Source organism: Lotus japonicus, chromosome 2 (genome assembly GCF_012489685.1).
Source record: "Lotus japonicus ecotype B-129 chromosome 2, LjGifu_v1.2".
Lineage (NCBI taxonomy): Eukaryota > Viridiplantae > Streptophyta > Magnoliopsida > Fabales > Fabaceae > Lotus > Lotus japonicus.
In genome coordinates, this window is record NC_080042.1 from 35,766,646 (window position 1) to 35,782,578 (window position 15,933).

Consider the following 15,933-nt stretch of genomic DNA (forward strand, 5'->3'; position numbering starts at 1 on the left):
AATTAATGGTGAGATGATGAAACTTGACACTCTCAAGTTTTTTTACACATGAGAGGATCCAAACCCGGCATAAGGCTTCAGAAGAAGGATTCCAATGATTTCCCATGATGTATGGTAAGGTACTATGCATCATAATGCATGGATGTGGAAATGCCATCTTTTATTGGCTTGAGAAGGTGATGATGATGTGAAGATGAATTAGTGATGATGATGATGATGATGCCTTAGAGCTTGATGTACGTGAAACAAAGCTGAATAGGAAAAGCTTGGATGGTTCCATGTTGTATTATCATGCACATGTGACATCAAGTTATAATGCTTGACTATTGATGATGGTGTCATAGTCTTTGGATGCCATTTATATGTCATGGAGGTAATTAAATGGCTGGTCACATGAATAAATAAGGTGAACAAATGATATTGGATCACTTAAGATCAATTTAAGTGATTGAAAGATAAAGCATTTCGTTCGTATCGAGTCCTTTTCCAATCGATTTAGCTTGTTCGCTTTTCGATTACATAAGTACGCACTTGACGTGCATATTTTCTAAGTAGGTGGAAATGTTGGATGTTACACTGAGCATTGTCCTAGCCATTTCCTGAAGTGACCTGTTCTTCCGTTCAACAACACAGTTTTGCTGAGGAGTTCTTTGAGCTGAGAACTGATGAGTGATTCCTTCTTGTTCAAAGAGTCCTTCAAACTCTTCATTAACAAATTCTCCTCCTTTGTCACTAGGAATGACTATGATGCAGTAGCCTTTCTCATTTTGAACTCTCTTGCTGAACACTTTGAACGCTTGAACGGTTTTGTCTTTGTTTCTCAGGAAATAAACCCAAGAAATCTTGTGTAGTCATCGATAATGATAAAACAATATCTTTTTCCAGAGATATTAGCTACCTAGTAGGTCCAAATCTTGTTGTGTCTCTTGGCCTTCTTTCTTCAGCAGTTTCAAACTTGATTACTTAGGAACAAAGCAAGGAAAATATCTAGGAGCTCCAAGATTTTATTAGTACCATGGACCCTCAATTCAAGTAGAAAAGATATGCAAGTCCTAAACTTACTTAAAATGGAAGATAGGTCCCTATAAAACTACAAAATTACCAAAACAAAGTAAAAACACAAAGAAAGATAAAAATGCATGAGAATGCATGAAACACTAGATGAGAGTCAACAAAAAGACTCAAAACTAACAAAGAAATGACCCTAAAAACACTACTAAAATAGAGTCGTCCCACCACTATACTCAATGACAGCTCGCTCTCGAGCGTAAACATTACTCGCTTGCCCTCAAGCGCAAGAAATGCTCCCAAAACAAGTGCTCAACAAGGAATACTTATCACAAAACCGGGGGATTTAGCAACTACAGCAGGTTCCAAAAGGAAGACACAACAATCCACTTCATGCAAATTTTAGACAAAGAAGAGTGTAGAGTCCATGCATGGGAAGCATATAGATCTAAAACTCCTAGGATGAGATGCCATTTAGTGCCCTGAGTACACAAGCAGTTCATAAGTTTTGGATATCATTCACTCAAGAGCAACAAAGATCAAGCATGCACAAATTCTAAGAGACTTCAAAATGGTTGAAATGTTGGCTTGGTCAAACACAAGGTGGTTGGTCCCTAAAGAAGACTAAGACTTCAAAACATATTGAGTGTGGTCCAATTAGTAACCCCTAGAGCTTTAAGCAAAACACATTAGCACAAGTCTCTTTACCCCTGTTTCAAGTTTTGTTTTTTTTGACACTCTAATTCTGATTAGGAGTTTTTTTTTTCACTTGGGGCAAGAGACAATTCCAACTTTACTTAGCTCCAATACAATGCAAGGACAAACACTCCCCAAATTCTAACCTATCATCGATCCCAATCATTTATCTAACAAAGAAATCTTCAATAGGCTCAAAAGGGACAACTATGGGCAAATGTCCAAGCCAACAAACTCTGAAGCTCAAAAACCTACAGGTCTCAAGAAGTGTGCAAGTATCACAAAGCATGCAAAGAGTGAAATCAATACAGAACCATGAAGTACGAGTGAGTCTGGATCCTCCAGGGAAATTTTATGGTGAAGGGTTGATGACCCGGATTTTGTCCTAGTTTTTAGGGTATTTCCTTTGCTAGTTTTGAGTCTTTTTCCTTGTCTCATGTAGTGTTTCATCCTTTTTCATGCATTTTTACATTTTCTTTGGCATTTGCATGTGTTTAGTAGTTTTGTGGTTCTTTAGGGACCTTTTACATATTTAAGCATAGTTATGTGTCTTTTAGCATTTGTCTTTGGTCTAGGGTCTCTTGTGTCAATAAACCTTTGCTATTCTTGATATTTTCCTTGAGCTTTGATGAGAGTATTCAGGTTGAAACAGCTGAAGAAAGAAGGTCTAGGGGCTTAAAGGCTTGATGGGAGCATTTAAGTGGGGTTAAAATGAAGTTCAAGAGGCCTCCATGCGTGCAAAGGGCGCTCAGGCGCCCCTGATTGGCGCCTGAGCGCCAATTCAACAGAAACATTGAGCGTCAGAAAAAGCAAGGGCACTTGAGCGCCCGGCACTGGCGCTTGAGCGCCCGACACAATAGAAAACTCGCCCATTTTGCCTATAAATAGGTTTTTAGTTGTTTTCTTTTGTAGCTATTCCATTTTTACATAATTTCGGAGGTAGAGGAGCTTTTAGGAGAGTGTGAGAGGGCTTCCAAGCTTGTAATTCAGGTTCTTAGCCAAGCATGGCTAGCCATGCTGACTAATCTCTCTTCTATTGCTTTGGTTTTCTTTGTAATACTTTTCATATTTGGGTTATAATCTTAAGTACTTTCCCACATGTTCTTCTTCTTCACTTGAATCTCATTTTCTGAATTTCAATCTAAGTTTGTATGCATGCTTGCTTTATGCTTTTCTATAATTAGAACATAAGTTTGTTATAGATTAGGGAACCGATTTGGGATTACCCCTTCTATCTTGGCTACTAGGAATAGAGGAAGGGTTGGGGTTTGTTGGCCTGAACTTTATAATCTTTATGCTTCAAACAAATGTTTAAGTACACAAGGAATTACCTATGCGAGGCATCGATAGGTAGTTGCTTAGGCTATAACATCAAGGAGAGATTCATGAGTTCATGTGCTTAGAATGATGTGCTTGAATTGACTAGTTGAACAAGAACCCAAAGCATTTCTGAATTGTCTTTTTATTTTCCTTTTTCCTTATTACTACTTCGACATATCTCTATTTCAATAACACAAACCTTTGATCTCAAGACTTAAACCGAATTTAGTCACTCACAATCCTTGTGGTTCGATAATTAAAACCGGGTGGATTCGTACACTTGCGGATTTACCAACAAGGGTCAAAGATGGACCCTTATAGACTCACACCAACTCTATCCTTAAGAAACACTCGGAAGACCGAAGTGTCCTCCTATCTTCCCCAAAGCATGCAATCACTCATCCCCAAAAGACAACACAAGTATTCACAAAAACATTTTCAAAACCAGCAACACGTTAGAGAGCATAACTACGGGCAAAAACCTGTGAGTATAGGGAAATAAAAACCAAAAAACGACTCTAACTAAACAATGCACGATCAAATAGAAAATGAAGATCTACAAAGAGAAAATATGCTAAAAATGCATGAATTAACTTAAAGGTAAGAGATACATCTCCTCTCCAAGTCAAGCACTTTCTCATTCCCTGCAAAATGCAACAAGCAAACAAGAAAAATAAAACAAGACTTGGGTTGTCTCCCAAGCAGCCCAAAGTTATAGTCCTAGGTGGAATCTCCATCCTTTGGTGTTAGGAAGGAAATTCCTTACCCTCAATCTTCCTTCCACATGTGCAAGGTAGGAACCTTGCACAAAATCTTTTGAACAACTCCTCCCAAGAGAGGGTATCATCTAAACCATCGTACCAAATCCCTACTCCCCCCTTCAAGGAGTGAGGAAAGAGCTTAATCTTGAGCTCATCACTAGCTACATTCTTCGGTCAACATCACCGTCTCATCAACCACCTTCAACTTCCTTCTCTTACTTAAAATTTCCTTCATGAACTTAGCATAGATAGGAATTTGTTCCAAAGCATCGGAAAAGGGATATCGATATGGAGTTTCTTAAAAACATCCATAAATTTTGAAAACTTTTTATCCAAATTCTTTTTAGCCAATGCTTTAGGAAATGGAACTTTGCCAAGTTCAGGAATTCATCACTCTAGTTTTAATAGAAACACTCCCTTCCTCCTCAACTATTTCATCACTTTTTTCTCCCTCTGCTTTCTTTTCTAACCCATTCAACACTCTACCACTTATAGTAGTCATAGCAGAAGCACGTTCTTGTTCGGGATTGGGGATATTATCAGAAGCAAATTTACCTTGAGGCCTTTTGTTGCGTCCCTCTTTCACAAGTGACGTCTCCGTCCAAATCCTATCACTTATGAACGAGCGACTCGAATTTTTTGTGTGTGTTAGTTCAAGCATCGATTCAGAGACCACTACGGTCGTTTCCAATCGAAGAGTTCCCCTCTAACCTTTTCAGATAGATGACCGCATACCTAAGGCAAGCAAGTTAGCAACAAACAAATCATCACACACATAATATGCGTGGCCTAGGCCACTACAGAGTTCAAATGACATAAATCAATAGAGTGTTCAAGTGAAGATATACATATCCCCACAAGGCATCATCAAATAAAAATTTAATTAATCAAGAAACTGATAAGAACTATCACCGGACCAGTCGACTTCATCCCCCAATCTCCTCCTCCTCAAGATCTTCCACCATGTCTCTGCTGTTTCCCTCCTCCAGCACTGGCATAGGTACCCTCTCTCCCAACCCATCTAGTTTCACGAACCGCTGTCTGTAGATCCGGGCATGCCTAGAAAAACTCGGTGATCACACCCTCTTCCTAGTTGTGGTCTTGAGGCACGGTGCAGTCCTCCGGGGTGGAGAACCTACTGACTCTCGGGATGCCTGATCGGGCGTAAAGAGATCCTGCGGGCTCCTGACTCGGATCAGCACTACTCGATATGGCTCCTCCAAGGCACAAGATCCACTCCAACACGCGGATCGGGCCCTACTCCGGTCTGAGGGGCTAGATCCACCTCCGACTGAGGCTGTGGCGGCGGATCAGGAACGTGCGGTCAGAATCTCTTGGCATGCCTCGGCATATAGAAGGAAAATGTGAGAGGGATGGTCACCGGATAGCCAACTCGTCAGATCCCGGTACCCTGCACCATAACATAGTCAGTCTATTGTAAAAGCAGAACCCGGTGTTGGGTTCGAGATACCAGCCAGTGCGGAATGGAAAGTCAGCGTGAATGGCGAGCATCGGAGGGAGGCTCATCGTCTAACCTGTGATCTGCTTTATGATAAAAATAATGCAAGGGTGAGTTAAACGCGACTTTGTACAAGATACATGTCAAATAAATAAACGATAAAGTTCAAGATAACATACTACTAAATACAAGAATGTTAACAAACACACACAATGTTACACATATTTTGAGGTTCCATCACCTTATACCTTCGTCCTTCGAATTGACTTCTCTCACTACTTCTTTGCGAAATGGTGAGTCCATCGCCAACCTTTTTATTTTATTTATCATGTGATGAGTATGTTTTTATAGGGCCCGATGTCTTGGCTTCTTTAATCTTTAGAAAGTCGTCTCGGGAACATGGACACTCCTTACAGTCCACTCTTTACCGGACATGATCGCTCAGTAGCTCACATGCAGAAATATACAACTTTGCGACTCTTGAAGCTTTGCATCAGGCCGGCCTTCCGGACCCTGCCGGTAGCTGATGGAGAGGTAGAGTCATTGTGTAAGTCCTGGGTCTATTAATTTCTGAAAAAGACCACCATTGGCGTCTCTGTATTCCCACTGTCATTAGTGGTAGTGACAACACTTTCCTACTCCTTGTCCCTCCGAGAATTTGTTTAAAAATATCATTCATCGCACCCTTATTCTTCTTGATAATTTCTAGCAAACTAGAAAAAAAAACATCTGTACCTTACTCTTCAAGTAAGTACACCTCAATGTGATTGGAGGTGAGATCCATGGGGATCAAGTAGTTGGGTTTTAAGGCAGGAAATTCTTATTCGTTCCGCTAATGGTTATGTACTTTTTCATAATCAATTTGATAAAAGGGGTCATCACCGAGGTCTATTAATTTCATTTTATAACTATTATTATCTATCTCCCTAAGGTGAATCCAAACATGTGACGGGTAGGTCAAGTTCTCAAATCAAGTAACAATAACACATTAAGCCGGTGAATTATTTCCCTATACCCTCCTACCTCAGATGTTTAATTTTGTATTGTCATAAGACAAATCTTTTATCCGAGCCTTTAGGCCAATTTCCTAAGTATCACCATATCCCATGGTATACTTTATCCCCTTTCTAGCAATGCAGCAATACAACATCCACAAGAAATTCACAACATGAATCACAAGCAAACATTCAGCATCACTTCATCAAGCATATAATTCAATAGCATTTGCAAACAATCAAGTAAATAACAATATGTTTACTATCGCTTTAACGGTCACTTATCCGTCATGTACAAAGACAAGGTATTGTCCAACTCCCCTTAACTTTGACTCAATGGTTTTTGGTCTCGAGAGCCTGAGTCTTCACTCTCTGCATCATGGATTATGCTCGGGTTATTATAAATCTATTAAGCTAAAACATTAAGCTAACTTATGAACTATTTCATTTTCTTTTCAATACCCTTATACTCTTTGACTTAATCAATCCTCTTCTCTGACCTGACCATGTCTTTTATTTTATTCATCTACTAAATTAATAATCAATTCTAAATTTTCTAAATTGATTTATAACTTAAGTCATTTTTTTGCTAAAATCACTTATTAGGCTACTAACTTAACTTTTTAAATCCACAACCTAACCTACTGTTTTCTGACCTTTACTTATTTTATTTCCAACAATTCTAATGTGAGACCCAAGTTTTTAAGTTTGGAATAAACCGAATAAACTTTCTCTTCACGATTAATTTGATGTAACGTGAAGGAAAACCTGAACAAGTGTTTATTGAATGGAATAAATTTGTGAAGGAGAAAGTTCAGGAAAAGGCTAAGGATTGTATCAAAGTCGATAAAAGTTATAGCACGATTAGTATTCGCTTAAACCTAGGACAAGAACCTTAGGAAAAGATTAATTCCACCCTTGGAACACTATGGGAATAAATTCCAAAAATCTTCAAGAGGAATATAAGACTTTCTCTTATTCCTTTCCATAACAAGCGTTTCGATACGAAACCCTGAAATGTACGAACGACAAATTCCAATACTCGGAAGTTCGCCGAAACCGAAACCCTGATAGTTCAGAAACCCTAAAATCAACGGACGATGAAGACTTTTTCCATTCGGAGCTTCAAATAAAGATTTCATCTGCGTACGCCCACTCTAATCGACGTTCCAAATCTTTCTTCAGAAGGAAGTTTCTGCATCCGAGGTCAAAACCATAAAGTGCATTTTAAGCCGGTAAACATTAAAAACAAGCCTCGAAAACCAAAAATCATACTGATATTTCTTTGAAGAATTAGAAGATTCAGCGGGAAGATTATCGTGTCTAAAATACGTTGGAATCAGTAGGAAAAATCGGAATCGCGAAATTCTCATTTTTCCGCATTTTTCATTTCCTATATATAGTTTGAAAAATGAAAAAAAAAACAAAAAAAACATCACAAAACCCACACACACGGCCGTGAGCTTCTTGGAGGAAAGGAGGAGATTTGATTTTTTCCAATTCTTGACCGATCGTCGTTCTATTCGTTGCTACGCGTAGACCTCGAGGTACTGATGCAATTCTTTACTTCTGATCGTCAATTCTGTCGCTTTTCTCTATGTCTTTATGTGCTCAAAGTTTTGAGCTTTTTGTAAAACTGTCCAAATAACTTGATTTCAGTGTCTAAACTTATTGCCTACGTGCTCTAGAGCATGAATATCCGGTTGTTTTCTGCTGAATCTCGCCGAATTGCCGCCGAGTTTCAATTCTGCTCAAAAACCCATTTTTATGCTGAGGTTCCGCTTTTTGGATCAAAAACTCTCGACTGAGCTTAGCTTTAGTAGGATTAGTTGTTATAAATGTCGCTAGGATCGACCCCATCTAATTTGTTTTTCGAAATTCTGATTTTGAGTTTCCGAGCTAAAAATATTGACCAAAATACCCCTGCGACAGTTTTCGACCCGATAATTTTTCTGAGAGTTCCCCTGGCCTAGATATCGCCTAAGAATACCTAGGAATTGATTTAGATCGAAGAAAAAGTTCGAAAACCCTATTTTCCATAGTGGCCGAAACCTATTTGCTTGGGTACCGTGTCCAAAAATAATTTTTGGGTCTGTATGGCCTGAGCTATAGCGTAGCTCTCTCCGTTGTCGAACTTTTGGCTCTGGTTTCATGTCATTCTGAGTTCTGTAGCTCGAGTTATGCACGTTTTAGTGAATAAAGTGTTTCTGTACAAAACTTGAATCGAGTCAAAACTCATCCATTCGGGGAAAGCCCTTTCATACGTGCCTAAATGTGGTACTCTGAAGCTTCTTGAGCTTTGTCTAACTTTAGTTAGTATTGTTTCGAGTATATGGACTTAATTTGATTGATTTTTGCTTTGTTTGCTCTAAGGTTCGTTTGTGGAAACCTTGGGCTTGACTGAGCAAGCTTGTGAGCGAGACCTGCACCGCGAGACTAGAACAACTCGAGGTTAGGGCAAATTACTTACTAGCTATTTGTATTGTAGGCGTCGATAACTTCGACTTGAATATTGCTTGATATTGAATATTGCTTGGATATTGTTTATCGCCTTGAATTGGAAAATGTTTTCTGGAGGCTTCGGCCGAGTGAACTTATATGAGACGTGTGTCTCCGTTTTCTGAGAGGCTTCGGCCGTTTACTGGTTTCTGTCTTATCGCTTTCTAGTGGATATGACAAGGTTATATTTACAGCACTGCCTTATTGATTCATCGCTCGATAGAGCTTGATGTATTTGCGTTTATGATTAAATTGTGCTGACTATATTCGTGCATTTTGATGCCACTTTTGGAGTGTAGAATACACTTACCGTCGTCATGACAATGACAAGTTTGTTTTGGGAATGTTTGTTAGGTCGAACCAAGGTTCGAACCTTCATTGTTCTAGGGGATGTAGTGTTTTCTCGGGGAGTTGTTTGGGTTTGATGGGAACTTTGAACTTATAGAGTTTTGGACCGAAAATAATCATAACCTTTTTTATGTAAATAAATCCATAATATATTTATTAAGAATATAATGCTTTTAATTAATGACGATGATTCAACGGAAAAGACTTAGGAATGAAAGTGAGTTTGGAAAACGGGAATGGGTCGGTGATCCTAGCTTTGGGAACTTTATTTTGAAAGGTGTTGAAAATGAAAACTGAACTTTGGAATTAACGACATAATGGACTAACTTACGATGGAACATTTTATCTATTAAGAGAACTATTTTTAAGGGAACTTATTTTATGGAAAAGAATTTGAAGACGGGCTTTAGCCAAGGGTCTGGGCGTTAGTAAGGTACCTAGTAGAGTACACTTGGCACAACAGGAAGTGACGGTCAGCCGCGTAGAGTTGTATCGTGCCTGTTGATGTCTGGCGTAGCAAGCAGGATGGTTAAACCCGTGGGGTCATAACCGACTTGACATAGCCTAGGTTTCTCGTTGTAGAAGCCTTTGGTCAATGAACCAATTTTTACCTGTGAGGACGAGTCGTGGTTTTAATAATCATATTGCACACATGCATATACGCAATGAAGTGCCAAGTGGAGTACTTCGATATAGCAGGAAGTAACGATCAGCCATGCAGAGTTGAATCGGTCCTGACTATACCTGGCACAACAGGAGGTAACGATCATCCATGTAGAGTTGTATCGTGCCTGTTGATGTCCGACATAGCAAGCAGAAATGGTCGAACCATGTAGAGTTTGTACCGTCTTGACTATAGCCAAAGGTGATAAGCGACGCCCGAGCAGAAATGGTTAAACACGAGGCCAGTGTTACGACCGTCTCGAGGTGCCCAGCCTATAAGTGGCAATACCGTTGGTTTGTCCCGTCGCCAAGTAGAGTGACGTCGTTGGTTTGTCCCGTCGCCAAGCAGAGTGGCGTTGTTGATTTGTTCCTTCGCCAAGCAGAGTGACATTATTCGAATTTGTGTCAGCATATTCTGCATTGACACAATGCATCTTATTATGATTGACATTGCATGACATATCATGCACTCTAACTATAGTAGTTGAGATATGATGATTTGATGTTGATAAACATCGTTTTGTGTTTTGATGATTGAATTGTGTAAGAGATTCGATAACATGCTATGCATATACCTTAGGGTAGGCAATACATGACTTATATGTATATATACAACATATATATATACCCCCTTTATCACATGTTGTTTGTATTACCGTCAGCCGGTTCGTGATGATTCGTTGTGCGGGAAAGACCCGGAGCGAAATGACTATTATTGAAGCTTTCGACGAGGACCCGGACTCCATACCTGATCGAGGAAGGGTCGATGATGGAAGTATAGGGTATGGGTGTTTAGAGCCTACTAAGGTTGAGTGTTAGTGTCATAGCTCTGATTCGTCATTTGTACTTTTGGGACAGGGTAGTTTCCGACAGGTTGCTTTCGGTGTGGTTCTCCGTAGATGGGAATCGCATGGAGTAGTCGGACGTAAGAAGTCTTTTTTTTTGGGAAGCCGTTTTGGGCTGACTTACTCTTCGGAGGATTGTATTCATAAAACTTATGACTCTATTTATGAGTCGCACTTGTTTGCCGTTGGGCAATACTTTTAGTTACTTGATGTTACTTTCCGTCACTTGAGGACACTCGTGACGATGTTTTTAGTTACAGCAAGGGTGTGCTTGTATTGTATATTAATCGCTGTTAATCGCGATTGGGATGAGTCTTTATATCGACAAGTTTTTTTTATTTAAACAAAACGAAAAAAAATACCTGCTTTTCCGCTTTATTTTATTCTTGAGTTACTAAAGTGACGCCACCGAAATCGGGGTGTTACATTGTGGTATCAGAGCTTGTCGAGTCTTTCGGGAGTCTTTGGGGAATAGGTCTTCTGTGCTAGGTTGTGTGACTCTGCAAAGAGTAAAAATTGATTGTCTGCCAAGCGATTTTTCGCTTAGAATTGATTGAAGTTATTGCTTAATCATATTGTATAGTTATGGTAAAAGCTATCTTATGATTAGTACTGACTGTTGGTTTAACTAAACCGAACGATGATAACCTTCTAACCATTCTTCCCCATTCCAGTATAATACGCTTCATGACTCTCGTAGCGTGTGCAACACGCCTAACTTGCCTATATTGTTGAACTTTGACCTTATAGTTATTACACCTACTAAGAATTTATTTGACTGCTGCTCGTGTTTTAACTATAGAAGTTACACGAGGTTTAGAATAACACACTAAGTCTAGAAAGTAGTCTTCCACCGATGCGATTATGAGGAAGCTAGTAGCTGAAGAACGAATCTTAGGGAGATTCCGTATGGGTAGTATACGTGTTATGTTGAGGGTGCGTAGTTCCGTAGCGGAATCATTAAAGGATTTAATATGAGGATATTTGTGACTACTGGAGGATAGGAACTCATTGACTGTTCCAGTGAGTTTTTCTAAATTTTCACCTTCGATGTATTAGGCCTGATCAACTTAATATTGAGGGGGTGATATTCGGAATCACAGCTGGTAATGGACTTTGATAGAAGGATGTGTAAGATGAATTTGAATTGATCGAGGATTAGTCGGATTTGGGAGGCAAGTTCGTGTTAAGCACTTGATTGTAAATGATTAAGATTAAATTTTGGAAGTTGATGATTGTCGTATAGACATTAATTGGTTAGTTCGCGTGATTACTCCAAGTAGAGGTAGACTAAGTCAAGAGATTTAATGTTGGAAAATCTTAAGTATTCTTTCGGAAGTTATGAAACCATAGGTTATGTGATTTCTGAGGTGGAATTGTTAGAAACTAAATGTAAGACCTGGATTTACAGAGCTAGTTAATTTCCGACTCACGCGTAGAATCAGTGTAAGCGTGACAGGAGTTTGCTATTTGAGAAAGATTAATGAAGAAGAAAGTTCAGAAATTGCTTGAGGAATGTTGCGTAGTTGCTTTCGGAGTTAGTGCGAGTCGTCTGCACACCTGCCTTATGGCGAGCGTGTCCAGAATAGGCCAATTTCGCTTTAGAGCAACTTATTAAGTGAGATTTCGAATCCTTGGGAAATTTAAAGGTTCTCTTTATTTTTCCTTCGACCAGTGTTTCATTTCGGAACCTTGGACTGTACGCACGATAGTATTCACTTTTCGGAAGTCCGACGACGCTAATTTCTTTGCTTCGAAACCCTAGTTTTGAGCGATGGATGAAGACTTTTTCTATTCGGGACTTCTAACTAAGTTTCCGTCCACGTTGCCAGATTTGTTTCGACGTTTCCAATCTTTCTTCAGAAGGAAGTTTTGTCGTTTGAGCATCACAGCAAAAAGTAGTTTTTCGGGACAGATTAACTTACACCGCTTTTGGGATTTTAGATATCGTTTTTCCCAAATGTTAGATATTTGTTTTGAGTTCTGGAAATCTGTTGCCAGAATCTCTCTTAGAATTCATCGGTGAACGTGCTGCAAAAATCGGAATCGCGAAATTTTCATTTTCCCGCGATTTCACCTGCCTATAAATAGTCGAAAAAGCAAAATATTCCCCATTTGCACCCAAGGAGGCCGCGAGTTCTAGGGGGAGAGGAGGAGAAATGATTTTCGCGAAAACTCGACCAATCTTCGTGCAGTTCGTCCCTACTTCGAGGTACTGAGGTAACTAGCATGATTCTTACCTCTGATTACTGTTTCTACCACGTTTCTGAAGTCGTTTCTGTGCTCACAGTTTTGAGCTTTTTGTAAAACTGTCCGTTTTCTCTGATTTCTTGCTTGGGTTATCTTCCTTACGTTCCCAAGAGTCTAAAACCTCCGTCAGTATTCGCCGATTGTGATCGAGTTGTCCAGGATCTGAAAAACTGTTTCAAAACCCTTTTTGCGCACATTTCGAAACTTTATTGTCGAAAAGTCGTAATCTGACTTCGTGCCTTTAGGATTTGTTGTCACAGATGTCGTTAGGATCAATGCTGTCAAATTTGTTTTCCGAACTGATAACTTTGAGGTTTTGAGCTTTTATTTTGGACCAAAATGCCCCTGAACGGCCGTATTTTGATCCGATTGTCCGAAAATTGTTCCGACAGTTTCTTTGCCTTAGTTTTACCCTAAAACTACCTTGTAAACAGATTTGATCGAAGAAAAAGAGCCGGAGCCCTTTTTCTCTTATGGCCGTGAGCTTGTAGTGTTGGGGGGGGGGGGGAGTTTTCGTTTTCGAAAACTTGTCTTTTCGTATCCGATGGTCGTATTCTGAAGCTTTAATGCTTTGTCTATCGTTTATGTGTTGTATTGCGATCGAACTAATCGATTTTGTTTGGATTCTACTTTGTTTTTCGCCGAGGTTCAGTTGAAGGAACTTTGGAAGTTTCAAAGCATTTATGTGAAGGAGATTTTGTTTGCGAGGCTGGAGCAGCTCGAGGTTAGGGCAACTTACATATTAGCTATGATTGCATGATAGGCGTCGATAAATTCGACTTATGTTTTATCTGATGTTGATTATGATGATGAGTTGATGTTATGATGCTTTTCCATAACTTGTGATATTTTTGGATTGTGCGTTTTGACGCGATTTCGGAGTGGGGAACCTCTGAACTGGTTAAAGTTGGTGTTTCGGGTTGGATGAACAACCCTAGGCAAGTCCAAATGTGGGGTTTGATACTTAGCCATATGTTGGAATTCTTAGACTTTCCCCGGGAAATGTATTTTGGGTGGTTGATCTTTGAAAACTTAGAATGATTAGACTTTCGAAAACTAAAGACTTGGGAAACTTAGACTTTGAGAAATAAACTCATAACCTGACTAATGTGAATTGAAATCATTTTTATTAACGTTTAAGCATAGGGAAACTGAAGGGGAAAATATTTACGAGAGACGGGGAAAAGTCGACCTTTGTTGTCGGTTTTGGTATTGGGGAAAGCCACTGAGGTGAGCTACGGTGATGATTGAAAGTCACCGAGTACCTTACGTACTCTTGTTGTTGGGGTTGTGTTGTATTGACCGACACTAATCCCTTGGGTTCTCTTGTTGTTGGAGCTGTGTTGTATTGACCGACACTAACTCCGAGTCGTGTTGTATTGACCGACACTGACTCTGGCTTTGATTTTGGGTTCTTTTGTTGTTGGAGTTGTGTTGTATTGACCGACACTAACTCCGAGTTGTGTTGTATTGACCGACACTAACTCTTGGGTTGCTTTGAGGTTGGGTTTGAGCTAAACACTTGTGTGGTGAGGACGATTCGATGTTTGGCTAACCATATTGCATCAATCGGGTGAATAACGGGAATGGTTCACCTGTGCATCTCATGGTGAATAACGGGAATGGTTCACCACTGCATTAATGATGAATAACGGGAATGGTTCATCATACGGTGAATAACGGGAATGGTTCACCAAGGATGAATAACGGGAATGGTTCATCCAGGATGAATAACGGGAATGGTTCATCCATAGTGAAGAACGGGAATGCTTCACTTGTGGCGAACGGGAACGCGTCACAAATCCGGATCATGATTTCATTTCACGCATACATTCATTCTGACTGGGATTGTGTGCTGTTTGATTTATTGAAGCATTGTTAGAGTATAACATGCTAGGATTATCTATATGTTTATATAACAACATATATATCTATACCCCATACCACATGTTGGTTGTATATCTACTTTATTCCGTGAGTTGACCCTAGCGCCTTGGCTTTGGTTTCATGTTTGTGTTTGGGCGGTCGGCCTGCTGCCAGACGTCGACGGTGGATTGGGTTTCGACGGTCTCTCCCTCGGGGGGGATCAGGTTTGAGTTGGAGGACCGTACTGACGAGCGTGGACGTCTGACGGAGAGAGTTCTACGACGCATGGAGCTGAGCTTCAACTTGCCAACTTCAGTTCGCTGTGGATTCGGTTATGTGAGCAGTAATGGGAGGGTAGGTTTAGGCAGGCGTCATATTTTGTGTAGAGCTCTGATTCATCTTACTTTTGGGATAGGGTAGGTTCCCGATGCATGGATTTTCGTGTGGTTCTCTTATTGAGGGATCACAGTGAGTCAGTCGGACTGTAGGGGTCTTTGCTTAGGCCATTTTGAGGCCGACTTTCTCTTAGTGGAGTGTACTTATCACTTTCTTACTCAAACTTCTGGGTCTGTATATATTTGCCTACGGGCACACCACTTTGGAGTCACTGCGAGTGCGCGTGACGTGGGAGTGCAGCTGAGGCTGTACATGTTTATATTTGTTGTACATCGGTTAGTTTAGTTGCTGGGTTATGTTTTTAATTTCTATCACTTTCAATTAAAGGAATCAAACGAAAAAAAAAAACCTGTTTTTCGCGTAAAGTTTATTTTTGAGTTACTAAAGTGACACTTGGAAATCGGGGTGTTACACTAAATAGGTTGGATTTAATATCAGGTTATAGATGATTGCTTGATGGTAGCAAGATTGAGAAGAATTAACTCTGAACTAGATTGTTGTTAGTCGAGTTCGAGGAATAAGTTTTGCTAAGCGCTTGATTTCTTTGTGGAGATGTTGTAGTCTTAAGAGATGAATTTTCACTTGAAAAGTGTTGAAGGGTTAAAGGACATTACCGAAGCAAACTAGGTAAAAATTTAGATTTTTAAGCCATGAATTTTAACTTGAATGTGTAAGACTTGGAGAATTGCCAGGTGTTTGCTGGAGTGACTAAGTGTTGAATTGATTTGGGAATGATTAAGTTGGAGAAAGAAAGTTTTAGCATAAGTTGATTACTTGAGGTTGTTGATATGGATTCCAAAGAAATATGCTAAGATTACTACGTGAGA